Source organism: Puma concolor, chromosome D2 (genome assembly GCF_028749965.1).
Source record: "Puma concolor isolate L17-30 chromosome D2, mPumCon1.1.hap2, whole genome shotgun sequence".
Lineage (NCBI taxonomy): Eukaryota > Metazoa > Chordata > Mammalia > Carnivora > Felidae > Puma > Puma concolor.
In genome coordinates this window covers 1,913,124-1,930,371 of record NC_141677.1, presented here as the reverse complement: position 1 = coordinate 1,930,371, position 17,248 = coordinate 1,913,124, and the positions used below count along the sequence as shown (strand labels likewise).

Below are 17,248 nucleotides of genomic sequence, written 5' to 3'. Positions count from 1 at the left end.
TTGTTGATATTCTCTTAGGAGTTATTCTTTTATGATTTATGCAAGTTTACATCAAAAAATAAATTAAGAAGTACAACAATTAAAATCATATAGTTTGATGGGTCTGAACCCAGCCAACCACGATTCCTCTGCCAAAGGGCAGACATGAGTTTGACTCTGAGCCCAGAGAGCAGTTGTGCCTGCTTTTCAAGTGTACATAAATGTGTGTATGTATCGTTAAGAAAACAACAACAACGAAGCCATTAAAAAAATGTAACAATTACCCCTATTACAGAAAAATTGTTTAAGGTCATTACCTAAATATGAAAGAAGAAATAGTAGTGTTTTTATAAGAATACATAAAAGAATATCTTCATGACCTTATTATGGTAGTCAAAACTTCTTAATCAGGACACAAAAAGCACGATCCATCAAAAATAACAATAAACTGGAAATTATTAAATGACTATACCGAGTTAATCAAAAGACAGCTTAAGGGCACCTGTAGGCTCAGTCGGTTAAACATCTGACTTTGGCTCAGGTTCATGCTCTCATGATTTATGGGTTCAAGCCCTGAGTTGGGCTCTGTGCTGACAGCTCAGAGCCTGGAGCCTGCTTTGGATTCTGTGTCTCCCTCTCTCTCTGCCCCTCCCCTGCTCACGCTCTATCTCTCTCTGCCTATCAAAAATAAATAAACATTTTTAAAAAGTTAAAAAAAAAAAGGACAGCTTAGAAGAAGGTATAAAAGATGTATATAAATGGCCATAGGAGGACAGGCATGCTTGAGAGACACGCAGTTCAGTCCTAAACCATCTATCTGGGGCAGTGAATACCACCATCAAGTAAAAGAAAGGAGATGTTCCCAGTGCATACGAAAGTCATGTTTACACACTGTGGTACTCTATTAAGTCTGCAAAAGTATTATGTCTTAAAAAAAAACAATGTACGTACAATATTTGAAAAGCATTATAAAAAGCACTAGAATACTGTTAAGATGATTCAAATGTCTACAAGCAAATGGAAAGTCCGTGTTTAGGAAATTGGAAGCATTCGAGGGAAGCTGAACAGCGATGAGGGTTGAGGACAGTGTGAGGGTGGCTGGATGTGTATGTACATACACCGTGACTTCACCTGGGGCCTTTATGTCAAGGAGACGGCTTCCCTCCTTAAAGGTCACGAAACAACCTCTGCTCGCTTCAGACTTCTCCTCTGCAGTCTCCTCACCTCTCAGCCTGCACAGAACTGAAGAGGCAGGGCCTTGCTCCGGGTTAGGCTTTGCCTGAAGGCACGTTGGGGCCGGTTCGATCATAAGTCCAGACCACACAACCTTTCTCCGTATCAGCAGTAGGCTGTGTGGCTTTCTTGCCATCCATGTGCTCACTGGAGAAGCACCTGTCCTTTCCTTCAGGAGCTTGTCCTCTGGGTCCTCCACTTGGCTGACGTTTGGTGCATCACTTGGCCTCACTCTCAGCCTGTCTCAGCTTTGGACACACCTTCCTCTCTGAGCTGACTCGTTCCTAGTTTGTGATTCGTGACAGACCCGTGACTCTTTCTTTCGCCCAAACACTTAGAGGCCATTGTACGTGTATTAATTGGCCTAATTTCCATATTGTTGTGTCTCAATGAATGGGGAGCCCTGACAAAATGGAGAGAAACAGGGGAATGGCCAGGTGCTGGGGCAGTCAGAGCCCACACGTTTATCAGTTAAGCTCGCTGTCTCCCATGGGCACTGTCCATGGCACCCCAGAACAATTACAACAGGGACACCAAAGATCACTGGCCAGGGATAACCATACCAAATATGATAGCCATGAAAAAGTGTGAATATGGCAAGAAATATCAAAGGTGACACACAGACTCAAAGTGAGCAAATACTGTTGGGAAATACGGCGCTAAGAGACCTGCCTGACACAGGGTTGACACAAACGTCCAGTGTGTAAAAAATGCAAATCTGAGAAATACAACGAAGCTAAACGCAATACAAGGAGGTGTCCTCTATTTACAGCAATCTGCACTGTGGGCTCAGGAGTGTCTTTACACGTGTAATGTGCTTCTGTTGTCCATTGAAGAGCAATGCTGTTCCTGCACTTTACAGTTTATATATTACACTTCAATAAAAATTACAGACAGATGGACAGACCTGCTTCTTGGGATACGAGAGTGTGGGGTGAGCTTCCAGGAGGAGCCCAGGACCGGGTCCATATGCTTTCTTTTCTTCTTTCTTTCTTTACAGGTTTTAATTTTTTTTTTTTTTTTTTTTTTTTTTAAGAGACAGAGAGAGAGCATAAGCAGGGGAGGGGCAGAGAGAGAAGGAGACACAGAATCCAAAGCGGGCACCAGGCTCTGAGCTGTCAGCACAGAGCCTGAATCAGGGCTCAAACCCACGAACCATGAGATCATGACCTGAGCTGAAGTTGGACACAACCACCCAGGTTCCCCGATACTGTTGTCTCTTAAATAACCTTTTATTCTGAACTGACTTTTGTTTCCAAATCTTAAACTATGTGAATTATGAAGTCCTCTACTATTCTAAGAGTCTATGAACTAGGGAGTAGTGAAAGATACTAACAAGCCTTCTAAGAATTCTACTACTGATACTATTCACAAAAAAAGGTATACATTTGGAAATTTTGCAAATATTAAATTTTACTAAACTTTATATTTTACTGATGTGCAATGGAAAATCAATACTCCCTTACCCCATCTCATTCCACTCAGAAAAAAAAAATTTTAGGAAGAGATCCACATTCTTCCAGCCAGCATTGGCTTTTCAAGCAGAATATAAACCTAGTTCACTTATATCATGCTAAGTGTGTATCATTAAATTTTAAAACAAAAACATCAATTCATCAACTTCATGGAAGTCTGACCAATTTTCAGAATTTCATGGATTCCATTATTTTACCAAGTAAAGAGACCTCAGACATGTCTCTTTGATGTTGATATTTTTTAACCAATTAAAGCAATTAAAGTCTATTTAAATTAGGTCATGTCTTTTTAAAGAAAGAACATACTCATCCATGCACTCTAATGTTTTATGTATAAAACAAGTATTCTAAATTTGGAGTCCGTACGTGCTCAACTCCCATATATTTACTTCTCAACCATTAAAATATAGTCCGTAATTAATTATTTAATGGCATTTGGTTCTATCAATTGACTGTGTCTTACTTGGTCAATATATTAGCAAATTTCAGACCTCCTACTTCACTATTTTGTTGCACTGACAGTTGTCAAAGTGTGGCTTCAAATTCTTTTTTTGCTCTAAGCCACACAAAATTATTTTGCATAAGTATGTAGTTCCTTGCCTGATTTTAAATCAAGTTTTATTTAAATATATATTTTAGTTATTTGCAAAAATATTTCAATTAATATAACTCATATTAGTATAATATAATTGAAATATTAAATACTGCAATTTAAAGAAAAAATGCTGCATTTTTCATAAGGATTTATGGAATCTAAAAGCTGTAATGGTTGAATACCTGCCATTATCAATTTAAAAAATTTGAATTTGCTTTATTTTCAGTATCCAGAAATTTTGTGCTTTCTCTTTCTTGCTGTATTCACATATTCTTTTCACCTCCCCTACAGAATTGTATCATTATGTGATCTATTTATTTGTTTGGAAATATTTTATTGATCAGCCTATCATACCTCTTGTCAGAAAATTAAGTACATGCATTGAAACGTAATTTTCTACAGGGAATGTTAACTCTTAAATATTAGAAAGTGTCTTATGATTAAATATGAGTTATCACTGATATTACAATTAACATGCAACTCAATAATATGAATAAAGTACTATATATTATAAATAATTATGCAATGCCAATACTAAAATATTAATGGGAGTTTATCAATAATATTGATTAGTGAAGAACTATTATTCAATTATTTCAAATAATTAAATTGTTGAATAACCAAAGTTCTGACTAACACTGGTTTTACTAGTCTACTTTTAGTCATGAAAACTGTCAAGCGGCTGTGATTATCACTTCTGCCAGTAAATTCTAAAATTCTCTGTCATTGGAACCCCTTTTAGACTCAGCTCATAGGATCTTCTAATATAGTTATCATTACGATGAATGCCACCGTTCCTCTCTACTAGACACAAGCAATTTGGAGAATATTTGCAATTTCAAAATATCTAAAATAAAAATACCATTCTTGATTGCTTAAAATCTATGAAGTACTTTGATCTATACTTCGTGTTATACTAATTTGTTTCTTCCGTTATAACTTTATCAGACAAGAGATTATTATGCCAACATGACATATGAAGAAACTGAGGATTAGAAGATCAGAGAGGTCAAATGGACTTTTGAAAATGTTACACTTACTTTATAGAGTGGAGAACTGGAATTTAAAACTCAGAATTGTCAAAGTTCAAATCTCTCAATTATTGTTGTAACTTTTCCCCAAGAGGAGTCTCAATATGAGCAGAACTTGTCAGTTTATAATTATATTTATGAGACACTCAATTCACTGTATTTTTGCGCTTCACTGGAAAACATAGTAACAAGTATAATTTAATATACATAATATACTCTCCCATGAGTCATTTCTCTGATGATATATACTATAAAGTAAAAATAAGAATAACTCGTAGTTTTTCCTTTTTAATATAACATGTTCAGTTAGATAGTTTTAGACGAAACTCATATCTCTAGTTACAATTCACTCCCTTTTATACTGTCATTCTTTGTACTGCTAGTTGAACTACAGTTGAACAATTTAACTGTATGTCATTGATTAAATTCACATGGTGGCATTTCACACAAAGCAAAAGAACCCACATGTTTTATGCCCTATCATCTTGAAAGTAAAGACAATATACATATATGAATTTTAATAAAACATACTGGGATTGCAGAGTGTTTTAATGCCTTTGCCTAAATAATTCCTAAATACATTGCTCTATTGTTCATGCTTGTGCAAACTTTTTTTGAATGCATTATTTGTGAGAGGCAATATACTAGATTGTTGGCACATAGAGAAAAAACAATCACGATTTTTGCCTTCATCATGAGTTCAATCTAAGTTAAGGAAATGTGATGTATATGGGTAAACAAAGCAGGTGAGAATATATGCAAAGTGGAAAAGATTTCTTTTAGGGACAGACTCAGACCACAGAAATATAGAGGAGGGGCAGGTGCAAGGAGGTCATGTGAGAAAGAGCCTTTATACAAAGGAACAGAGAGACAGCATTCCAGAAGGTGCAAGCAATTTTATGCAAGTTTTCTGAACAGAAGAGTGGCGTTCCAGCAGCTGAGTGCTAATATTAATCTGACAATCACTGCATAGAGCAGTTTGGAAAGGAAAATCTGAAGCCAGGGACGCTGGTAAGAACTGGTAATATCAGCCCTGGCTTGTGATGGTAAGAGTGTGCGGATATGCACATCTTCTCGCATGAGGGTTGAACAGATCTATTAATTTCCTGTGTTATCTTAGATGGCTACATCCGGGAATCCAAAAACTTCACTGAAAGGAGATATTCATGGAATAAATTCTAAATAGGTAAACAGTAATACATATTATAATTAGGGATCCCTAATAATTTTGGGGTTTTAAGTGTCACTCCCCAAATGGTTAGCCAACCACAAGAAAACACCTTGGTGCCCTTCCTTTGCGGCGTCTGGTCTCCCCTGATTGGAGATCATGACCGTTCATCTTTGCGCTCCCTCTGCCAAGCACAACGCCTACATTAAATAGAAAGAAGGATATCACCCTTCAAGATAATATAGAAATGTAGACATGTTAGATGCAATTATGTACAACAAAGTACAAGGAATCATGCTGGAAATGAAACAGAAGGGGAGATGGTTGTGTGGGATTCCAGACTGCTCCACAGGTTTAATGCATTTTCTGGGGGTGGAGGCAGGGATGTCTCCAAAGATGAGTGAGACAGAGAGAAGGGAGAGAGTATGGGCAGGGTCACTGGGCGTGGGCGTTAGAAAAGATAGTCTGCGGGGATGTGGACCACATGTGAATACATCAGAATAGATTACGACCATTTTCTCAATGCATTAAATGTTTATAGTTCATTTCAGATTTCTGTCATTGCTCCTTACCTGGCAAACAGAGTGGTGGAAAACAGCACCGCCTGATATTTTGCTGTGATGGAAGAAACATTGTGTGTTTTTGGTTGTGAGTTGCAAACTGGAAATATCCCGGAGGTCAAAGTTAGTAAAAGTTGCAGAAGGAACAAGAGAAGATCAACTAGCATCCAGTCTTAGTGGTGCTGAGATTCGTCTGTGACTCACCAGTCATGCTGTTGCTAACGCACGTCTATGACGTACCAGTAATCAGCCACAGGTGTTTACCAGCACCTACCTCTTGTCCAATCAGATGCAGAACTGACCTTGCCCCCTCGATACCCTCTCTGTGACGAACATCTGGGGCTTTCCCCTCAGAAGCCCCACGCCTTTGCTCTCTGCTCCTGGTTGTCCCTTCCTTCCTCTCCTTCCGCGGGGAAGCTGCCTCTTTCACAGCCCACGTGTTACCAACGGGCACAAGCACAAGCGTGCCTATTTGTCTGGAAGTGTCGATCCTGAAGCATGTCAACAAGGATGAAAGTGTTCGGAGTTCAATCACCAATTTGCAGGAACTTAGAGACTTTATCTCTGTACCTGAGGGAGATTCTGGAAGGAAGTGAGGGAGATCCTAACTTTTAGAAAAAGCTTATCTTCAGCGGGGAGAGAATTAGCTTAAATGTTTAGGGAAATAAGAGATGGAGAAATGAAGAGTTTGGGAAATGGGGTGTGTGTGCACGTGCGTGTGTGAGTGTGTGTGTGTGTTATTTTAGCATTTGAACACCTGAATATTAGCATTCAAACTAGTATTATCTATGAACTTAACAGTGATAGGAATCACTGAAATCCCTCTGTTTAACTGTTTTAAGCTGTGTTTCTGGCTTTTAATAACTAAAGGGCTCTGCTTAATACATACGCATGCAATGGCTTCTCAGCATGGTACATGTTAAAAAGAAAAATTGTAGCCTGCGTGACAGGATATTAGTAAGAGAGATGTATTAGGGCAGCAGGAAAGACATCCATGAGGAAGTAAATTTATTCTTAGACTCAATTTATGTTAAGCAATTATCAAATTTGTGTGAGAGAAACAAACCATATCCCAAAAAGTCTATGTGAAAATACACAAGAGAAAGAAAAAGAAATTAATCTGGTAACACAGTTCCGCCCTTTGGCCATCAATCCGACTAAAGTAATGGTCCAAAGTGTAGCTCAGCCTTACATTTTTCTCTGGTAGGAACAAGAAAGGTGATGACTGAGGGAAGGATGTGAAGTGGAGGACTGGTAGAATCAATCACAGTGTTTAGGCCAATAGATCACCGGGGGCAATTTCTGATACTGAATGGATTGACTAGTCAGATGAAACTAACTACTTGAAAATCCCACCTTCCAGTATATTTACTCTATAAACAAATAGCCTAAACTTGAGGAACCAGAGAGTATAACTAAAATTTCACCACCAACTACAACAAATCCCCAGAAGCTAAAATAGCAGTCATTCACCTCAACACTGGGGTGAGAGGAACCCAAGGGCATCTTTGGTACGACTTTGCGTCAGGAAGTAGAGGCCCGGATATTAGACACTGCCCTTTCTCTCGTCTTCTGCGGGGACTCCTCTCTCTGTGTCTTCCCTGTCTCCTCCTCAGTGTCCCTGTCCCCACTATCAACCTTGCCAAAGAGACGTGGTGCGGATTTTGTTCTCATTCTAATAGTTCTGGAAATTATTCAAGCGTATACTTACTAAGTCAGGGGTGAGATAAATTATGTATGTTTAATTCATCAAGTGGCAACTTTTGCCTTTCTTTTGTTCTATTTGGACCATTTTTCACCTCGAATGTTAGTGTTCTCAGAATAAAATAGCTTATGAAGTTGAAAGCTGGCTTATAACCAGAACACCCTGTGTTTTTGACAATTCTTAGTTGAGAAATATTACTTTTACAGATCAATGTCAGATGAGACTAAGCTCATAAGTGTTGTTTCCTAAAGCTTAAAAAAATCAATACTTGTATCCCTCTGGGATCCTTAAGTGAGGCCAGTGACAGCTAAGGTAGTAGAAAGCAAGTGGTGATAAATTGCAAGCAGGCCTTTACAGCCATCAAGGTCTCACCATAAATAATCCCCAATATAAATAACCAACAATTGAGCTGACCTCGTATGGGGACCAGGAGTAAAGCAACAGCCTGCCTTCCCGTTGAACCAATTAGAAAAACAAAATCAGTATGTCAAACTGACTTTTTCACATGAAATCTGGGGCTTACTTTACATTAAAAAATAAAGATTTCTGTCTTTGTCTGAATGCATGCAACCCGCGTTTTGGTCCATGGAAGAAGTGCCAAGAACTCAGTGCATTTGCGCAATTTCTAAATTCCACGTCAATTGTTCATCAAGACATCCTTTATCAGCAGTAAAACCATGTTCATGTACACATATGTCCTCCAACCAGATCCCGGCCCAGACACGTGGCGATGTTAGAGGGAAATCAACTGAGCTGCATAGGTCTGTTAAAAGCACAGATCACATTGATTCGAACCTTTCACCTACTGACGGCAACTGCAGCAGAAAACACAACAAAATGAGTGGAATCAGACGTCACATCACCCGTCGGAGGAAACCAAAGCAGGCTCCCTCTTCCCAGGAAAATTCCCCAATGAGCTCGCTCCATCCAGGAGACTAAACTCTCTCTGTAACGTGCATCTGAAAGAAGGCCTGGCAGTCGCAGTCACCAGACTTCCTGCTCCTCCAGAGCATCTCAGTGACACAAGCAGTCGTGTACCAGAAAGACAAGTTCTGTGTGGGTGAAAACCCTCCTGGCTTGTGGCACAGAACTCATACTCACAGTGTTGCTTCTGTCTCTGGGCTCTGGGGTTCGATGGAAAGTTTCCCCTTAATCTGGGGAACTTCACCTACAGCCTTCAAGAGATCCGGGGAGGCCAGGATGCCATTAATAAGTCTTTGTGACTGTGACAAAGTGACAGTCTTTATAGTTTCCATGCCGATATAGAACCTAAAAAAATTGAGCCTAACTTTTAAGCTTTCTCCTCTATGGGGCATCTACATAATGACACGGAAAACTCTAAGGGCATTTCTGCGCCCTTAATCTAGTTGTAGTTTAATCTACTCAACTGGACACGTTTTATCCCACTTATGCTGAAAAGTTTGTCTTAATTAGGTACCCATTGCTTTTCAGCTAACTTATGCTCTGTAGGGATACATAGTCACAAGAAAGGAATGGAATCATCCAGAATATCTTCCGTGCTTTATTTTTGACTTCTGCTTGACCTTGGACCAGACAATACTCTTTTAATAATAAGAATAATAATGCTTAACTGTCAGTAACCATAGTCATATTAAAAAACGTACCCAAAGGTGACGACTATTAATATTAATAATATTAAGACATTATTAATCTTAATATTTTGAGATTAAACCCTTAACACAGTTTTAGCTCAATCTCTACACCTTTGGGTTTGTGGAAAGGATCCCCAAAGGTGATATAAAATGTAGTTCCAGTTTTGAATAGGATTTAAGGCTTTTTCTTTTTTTGCATACATGATTAAAAATATGATTGCATTTCATGCGTTTCTTATAAGCATTGCCGCGTTATGTGCGGGAAGGGCTCATCTTCCCCAGAGGAGAATAGAAACAGGTTACCTGTTCTTATGTTTAGGGGGGTCTGGCCAGGCCAGGGATGCTGGCGTGTCATTTAAGAACTGAACGTGTGCACAGCCTGGTTCCCCCTTGGGCATCACTCCAAGTTTCACAACACTTATTTATGGAGTGGGGACAATAATAATACTGCCTTCCACACAGAGTTTACCTTAATGACTATATATATATATATTCATCTAGATTAAAAAAAAAAAAGTTCAAGAGGTATCCGGCACAAAATAAATTCTAACAGCTCTCACATATCGCGATGCAATGAAACTTGATAGCATTTACATAAACTTCAGGAAAATCACATATTTGTGCTTGTATTGATGACTGGAAAAACACTTAATTCAAAATAGTCAAATAACATATATGTAAATTAGTCCCTTAGGAATTTATTGTTTCTCTTTCCTATTTGGACAATAGGCTGTTCTGACAGAGCGCAAGGAAACATTCAAAGCTGGATGCCTAATGTTTTTTGTGACAAATAGATACTGTTCTTACAATTTATGCCAAGACAGGAAGAAGGCTTTTTATTGCTGTGTTTTTTTTTTAACACTTTTATCTATTTTTACTTGAAAACTGATGGGTATAAGGAAACTAAAGTACCAACTACACTCCTCGGGCTGTTTCTTGAGCTGAGGGGAAGAGAAGGAGTGGATCTCTTGAGAGACTGCCCGGGACCCAGACTCCGGGAGCGGCATCTTAGCGCCGCAGCGAGAGGTGGGGGCACGGTCATCTGGGGACAGGGCGTCAGCGTGGAGCCGGGCAGCGCCATGGGCGAGTGGGGCTGGGTAAGCTGCAGGCCTGGGCAGCAGCTTGCAAAGATGACTCAAGAGGACACCTGCAGGACTCCAGCAGCTGGCCGCTCGGGGAGATGGCACAGGGCTGAGGTACACACACATGCGCACGTGCACACACACACACGAACAAACGTGCATGCATGACACACATGCAGACATGCACACACACATAAACACGTGCAGAAACACACACGTGCACACACACAAACACATATGCAGACATGCCTGCACACACAGGAACACACACATGCATGCACGCACACGAATGCACACACCACATACACTCACAGACACGCATGCACACAAATGCATGTGCTCACACACATGCACGCACGCACACAAATGCACACACCACATACACTCACAGACACGCATGCACACAGTTTGTAAGCAATATGAGATGAGCCCTCAAGACGCCCCCAAACCATGAGAAGCCTCAAAGGAAAGCACCTTAGAGAAGGGCAGGATGTTTCCAAGACCCGGCTTGTGTGACATCTGCCTACATCTTTGTTCAGTAGTTGTTCCCTTGACAAGGGAGGCTGCAAATGGAAAGGGAAATTTTACAAAGTCTGACAGGGGCCAACGGCACTTTCTCCTGCTGCTGCTACCGTGACTCACTGATCATTTTTCTTGACCAGGAGTCTCCAGTGATAATGCTCGTTTTGCCCATTGACGGTTTTAAGTCATGTGTTAGCTAACTGCTCCTTAAATTCCGGATGCCCACAAAATGATAACTATTCTTTACTAATGTAAATTATCAATGTATAGATAAAAATTATACATCGGCCTTTTAAAACATACAAACAGACAGACACTTTTACTAACATGCTATCACAGTATTCATATTTCTATGCAATTTCTTTTCTCACTTTCCTCTGGGGAAGGACTTATGAATTAAAATTCTTTTTTAACAGGTGCATAACGCTTTGTGGTGCAGCCAGGGTACAGGCGTTAAGGGCTCCTTCTTGTGGATGATTCAGTTTCTCTCATTTTGTCACTATAAGCGCTGATGACGTAACCACCCTCCCGTTACCTGTTCATAAACTGACCTCCGCCTCAAGTGCCTTCTCAGAAAAAAAGTTATCAGGGACCAAATAAGACGCACATTTTAATTATTAATAAATCTCCCCAGACGTTTTTTCTCTACTGTGCCATTTGGTTCTTTGTCATACATTTGTAGGAGTGCTTTGCTTACTACGGTTGTTTTGGTCTTTGGAATTCTTAGGTACAAGCAACACAAGGTGGGTCAATCTGAATTAAGCAAAAACATAATTAATTAGAGGATAGCAGATAACCTCATTGGGAGGGTAAGCATCCAGGAAAAGCGTGCCCCAACTCACTTCACAGAATTTTAACTAGTAAGGAAGTTACTGAAAATGCATCAATGAATGAATGATGAATGAAGCTAGTTACCTGTCCCTGATGGAAAATTGAGTTTGGATGTATCAGGCTGAAGAGCCTGGGTCACAAGTGTTGCCACAGCAGCAAGAAAGGTTGGAAAGCAAGTCCAGAGCACTTGTTCCACTCCAACAGCCCCTGTAATGGGTGTGCACCATGTACACAGCTGGGAAAGAACTTTCCAGGCAGAAGCAAGACCAGCGCAGAGATCTGGAGGAAGAGCCCGCCTACGGGTGTGTGATAGAGCGAGCTGCCGTGGGCAGGGCAGAGGAATGGAGGGGAGTCAGGTCAAACGGGGCTTCACAGGTTTCAGCAGGTGCTCTGGATGTCCAAAGCTCGGGTGTCGGCGCATGTAATTTTGAAACGTACATTGAGCATTCAAGTGGGAATGCAAATAGGAATTGGGGGAAGTGGCCTGAGAAAGAGATAAGCATGTGTGAGCCACTAGCCCACAGGTGTTTAGAGCCATGGGGATGAACGAGGTCGTCAGAACGTGGGATCAGAAGAGAAGGCCAAACCCATACATGTGGAAGATCCCAGCACAAGCTCGTTGTGGGGAGCAATGAGCCGCCAAAGGAGAATGAGAAGGAAGGACCCAGAAAGCAGAAGGAAAACCAAAGGGGCGTGGCAACCAGCTCCGGGAAGCACGGAAGGCAATTCGGAGCAAACCAGACCCACATCCTTTCCTCATGGCACCAGTGCCCTCTGCTGGAAAAGGTTTCCAAGAAGCATGTCACCCTGCCACGGGCCCCAGGTGACCACCCTCCAAGCCCGAGCCCAGCTGCAGGTGGGGGAGAACCTGGGTCCAGGTGCAGGAGGTCAGATGCTCTAATGGGTTAGGGCTTATGGGGACCGAAAATGGATTCACGCCCTCAACAACTGGGAAGATGTGAAGACCTTAATAGAAGCAGGTGCTGCAGTCATGGAAATAAACGTCTAATCACCGTGGTTTAGAGGAAGAGAGGAAAGGCCCCCAGAAAGGGACGACAGATGGTTCTATGAGGGCACCACCTGCAAGGGAAGGCACAGGACGGGGCAAGTGGCTGGGACAGGGGTCTCCAGGGAGCAGGGTGGAGCGCGATCGGTGATGAAGGACAGGGAAAACCCCAGAAATACTCTGCAGGAGAGGAGAGAGCAGGAGCTGGCTTCAGACAGAGGGAAGTGGGATTCGTGTGTGGAACAGCTGAGAAGCAGAGTGTTCAGCGGAGTCAGGAGAGGGTGCGCCCACGTGGTGACTGCAGCCCGCACGCACTCCCCTCTGCACACAGCAGGTGCAAAGCCGGGCAGGCAGGAGAGGACTGGACGGGTGGAGGGGATAGGACAGGACAGGACAGGACAGGATGGGGTGGAGAGGGCAGGACAGGACAGGATGTGGTGGAGGGGGCAGGACAGGACAGGACCCCACGAGCATCCTGTGTGCCCGCGCCTCGCTCTTCTGCTCAGCGCACGGGGACCAGAGCCCACCCCTGTCTGCGAATGCCCAGGAGCACCTGCCCGGGCTTAGAGAATGCGTGGGCTCAAGGACCACAGTCCTCCCTCCCCAGCCCGGGCAGTGGGCGGTGCACATGTTCCCAACCTGGCACCTCCTAGAGGGAATCAGGATGGCCAGCTCTCTGTACTCTGCTGGTGGGGCAGGTGGTGGTGCATCCCCGCACTTGGAGAGACACGCAATGTCACTGGGGCCTCACCGGGGCCTAAGGCATCACCGGGGCATCAATGGGGCCTCACCGGGGTGTCACCAGGGCCTTCCTGCAGCATTACTACAATGTCAGCGTCCCCAACATCCAGACAGCCCCCTCTCCTCCCATGTACCGCTCAGGGGCTGCAGACCCCCCGATGCCATCTGCTTCTGCACCCCTCACACCTTCCCCCACCTCCACACTCGTGCCCCACACTTGGTTCCCATCAGCCACCTGCCTCTGCTTTACGTGACAACATCGTCACGGAGAATTATTACGCTGTTGCTCCGAATGGACATTTTACATCTCTAAGTTTTCCAACTAATTTGTGTGGTTCCCACTAACTCATGGCCTCAAAGCAGCTTTTCCTTTTTCCTTCAGTTACAAAATTGAACAGGTATGACTGAAACTGAACTGTTACAACCCTTCTTCATCACCTGTGGGCTGAAGTATGGTCACCACTGACCATGGTCACCACTGAAGTATGTATCCGTATCTGTGCGCGGTTATGGAAGCAAGTATTTTTATTCCTTTTATCCTCCAATTCTTGCCTCTGTCGATCCTACCTGATGTTAAAGTTTCTTCTAACCCAGGGGATATGAGTTGATTTTTGTTATTGTGAGTTTTTTTGCAGACTATTAATTTTTTAATGTTTATTTAATTTAGAGAGAGAGAGAGAGCGAGAGCGCAGGGGGGGAGCAGAGAGAGAGGAAGACAGAGGATCTGAAGTGGGCTCTACACTGACAGCATGGAGCCCAATGTGGGGCTCGAACTCACGCACTGAGAGTCAAAGTCAGCTGCTTAACTGAGCCACCGAGGTGCCCCTAGACTAGTAGTTATAGTTTCCATCCTTATTTCCCCACATGATCCATTGAATTGTTCCATCTTTCTCTTGATCATTTTCAGCATTTCAGTATGTATTCTACTCTTTACCCATTTCTTCTACATTATCCAATGTGTTGCTGTATAAATGTTCATAGTACTTTCTTAGGATCCTTAGTATTTCTGTGGTATCACTTGTGGTGTTAGTCTCCTCTCTCTCTCATTTCTAAATCCAAGTCTTCTTCCCCCCACCACCCCCACTAGTCTAGCTAAAAGTTGGTCAATCTGTGTATCTTTTCCAAAAATAACCACTCTTACTTGCTCTGATTGTCTACTATCTTTCTGGCCTCTATTTCCTCTCTGATCTTTGTTATTTCCTTCCTTCTACTAACTTTTGGCTTAGTTTTTTCTCCTTTTTCTAGTCTCTTGAGGTGAAGTTATATTGCTTACTTGAGATCTTTTCTTTTTTTTTAACATATGCATCCATTTCTATGAACATCCCTCTTAAAACTGCTTTCACTGTGTCCCATAAGTTTTGGTGTGCTGTGTTTCCGTTGTAATTTTTGTGAAGATATTTCATGATTTTTCTTTTGCCCACAGGTTTTTTAGGAGTATGTTGTTTAATCTCCACATATTTGTGAATTTCCAATGTTTCCTCTTGTGATTGCTTCCTGGTTTCATACCATTGTGGTTGGAAAAGATGCTTGATATGACTTCAATCTTCTTAAATTCATTAGAGCTTGTTTTGTGACTAACCTGAGACCTGTCCTGGGAAATGTTACACGTGTGCTGTTGGACAGAATGTTCTACGCATGCCTGTGAGGTCCACCTGCTCTAATGGGTGGTTCAGGCCCAATGTGTCCTCAACGATTACTCACTGGGGTAAGCTCTCCATTGTGGAGAGTGGGGTGCTGTGGTGTCCTACCACATTGCATTGCTGTCTATTCCTTTCTTCAGATCTGTTCATATTCGCTTTATATATTTGGGTGTTTCAGTGTCGGGTGCATGAAACAAAGTGTTTTATCCTCTTAATGAAGTGACCTCTTTCTTATTACATGGTTATATAAACTGAAATCATTTTCTCATAGTTTTTACTTTATTTTTATTTTTCTCAGTTGAAAAATCTTTTATTTTTATAAATTAAACTGACATGGTGTTTTTCTTTTGCCTTTTATTTAGGGGAGCTTATTTAAGAAAATTTTCTACACTAAATGTTATAACAGTCCTGCATATTCTTATGAAAACATTATCCCTTTCATTTAGGTCATGAAACCAAAATGAATTTATTTTTAAATGGTGTCTATTAGAGGATCTCATTTAATTTTACTAATTTGTGTAGTCAATTTTCCTAAAACCATTTGTTAAATAGACTAAGCTTTCCCTTATGAAATGTGATACCATGTCAATCGTATTCCACAATCATGGACATGTATGGATCCTTAGCCCACAGTTCTCCTGTGCTCATGCCAAGGGTTTTAATCACGGAGACTTTCCAATATGTCCTAATATCTGCTGAAGTATATTGCAGTCCCCTTTTCCTTTCCAAAACTGCTTTGGTCCACGTGAATAGGTATTCTAACACGTACATTATAAGGTTACCTTTTCCCTGAAAACTACTACTGATAATTAATCATGTTGATTATAGATTTACTGGAGAAGAGTTGATATCTTTATAATGGTAAGACGCCAAAACATGTGTAAATATCTTCCCGTTTAGTCAGATGACCTTTCACACATTAAACATTATTGAAAAGTTATTTGTAAATATATTTCCACTTACAGGTAAGTTGAATTATATGTATTTCATATTTCATTGCCATAGAGAATGCTTTTTTTATTTTTTTTTAAATTTTTTTTTAATGTTTATTTATTTTTGAGACAGAGAGAGACAGAGCATGAACAGGGGAGGGTCAGAGAGAGAGGGAGACACAGAATCTGAAACAGGCTCCAGGCTCTGAGTGGTCAGCACAGAGCCCGACGCGAGGCTCTAACTCACGGACCGCGAGATCATGACCTCAGCCGAAGTCAGACGCTTAACCAACTGAGCCACCCAGGCGCCCCAGAGAATGCTTTTAAAAATTATTTTTGTTATTATTTGTTGATGGTAGAAACAAAGAGATTTTAATATGTTAATTTTGTATTTAACTACTTTGCTCAGTTTTCTTATCAGTGCCTTATCTTATTGGCCTTTTAATTATCTGAGATTTTTATGTAAATTAAAGTCACACACCCATAAAACAACACCATTGTGTCTTTCTTCCACACAGTAAGCCACTTTTTTGGGGGGGGGGGGTTCTTCTTTTCTCCTTATGTTGGCCGCAGTTTTAGCAATCTATCACACAGCATATTGATAGTGGGGTCCCCTGTCTTTTCCCTACCATTAAACATGACCCATTAGTGGTTACAGGTTAAGGATGTTACCTTAATATTTTAGTGTTCTATGTGTTTTATCAAAACTAATTATTGAACTTTGGACATCACCTTTTAAAAACTCTCTTACCTTGGTTTTATGTGTTTTCGTTAGTCAATTAATGTGGGGCATTTCAATAATAGATTTGATAATGTATAGGCCTCTTTACATTCCTGAAATAAACTGGCCATTGTCATGTTATAATTTTACTAATAATACTCCAGGTTTTGGCTAGTGGTTTATTAGAAGTACATTCTGTTCTAGAGAAACAGAACCTGGTAGGATCTACACCTACATCTGTATCTATACCTACATCTACACCTACATCTACACGTACATCTACATCTACATCTGTATCTACATCTACACCTACATCTACATCTACACCTACATCTACATCTACATCATCTATGGAGATTTACTAGAGGGACAGGCTCACATGATTACAGAGACTGAGAAGCCACACAGTCTTCC

The 17,248-nt window shown here is 41.3% G+C and overlaps 1 long non-coding RNA gene across 1 annotated transcript in view; it reads right to left on the bottom strand.

The window, feature by feature from the left end:
- LOC147575735 (uncharacterized) overlaps positions 1–17,248 on the bottom strand; it is a 148,155-nt gene that overhangs the window by 93,591 nt on the left and 37,316 nt on the right. The gene's annotated exons all lie outside the window — the stretch shown is intronic.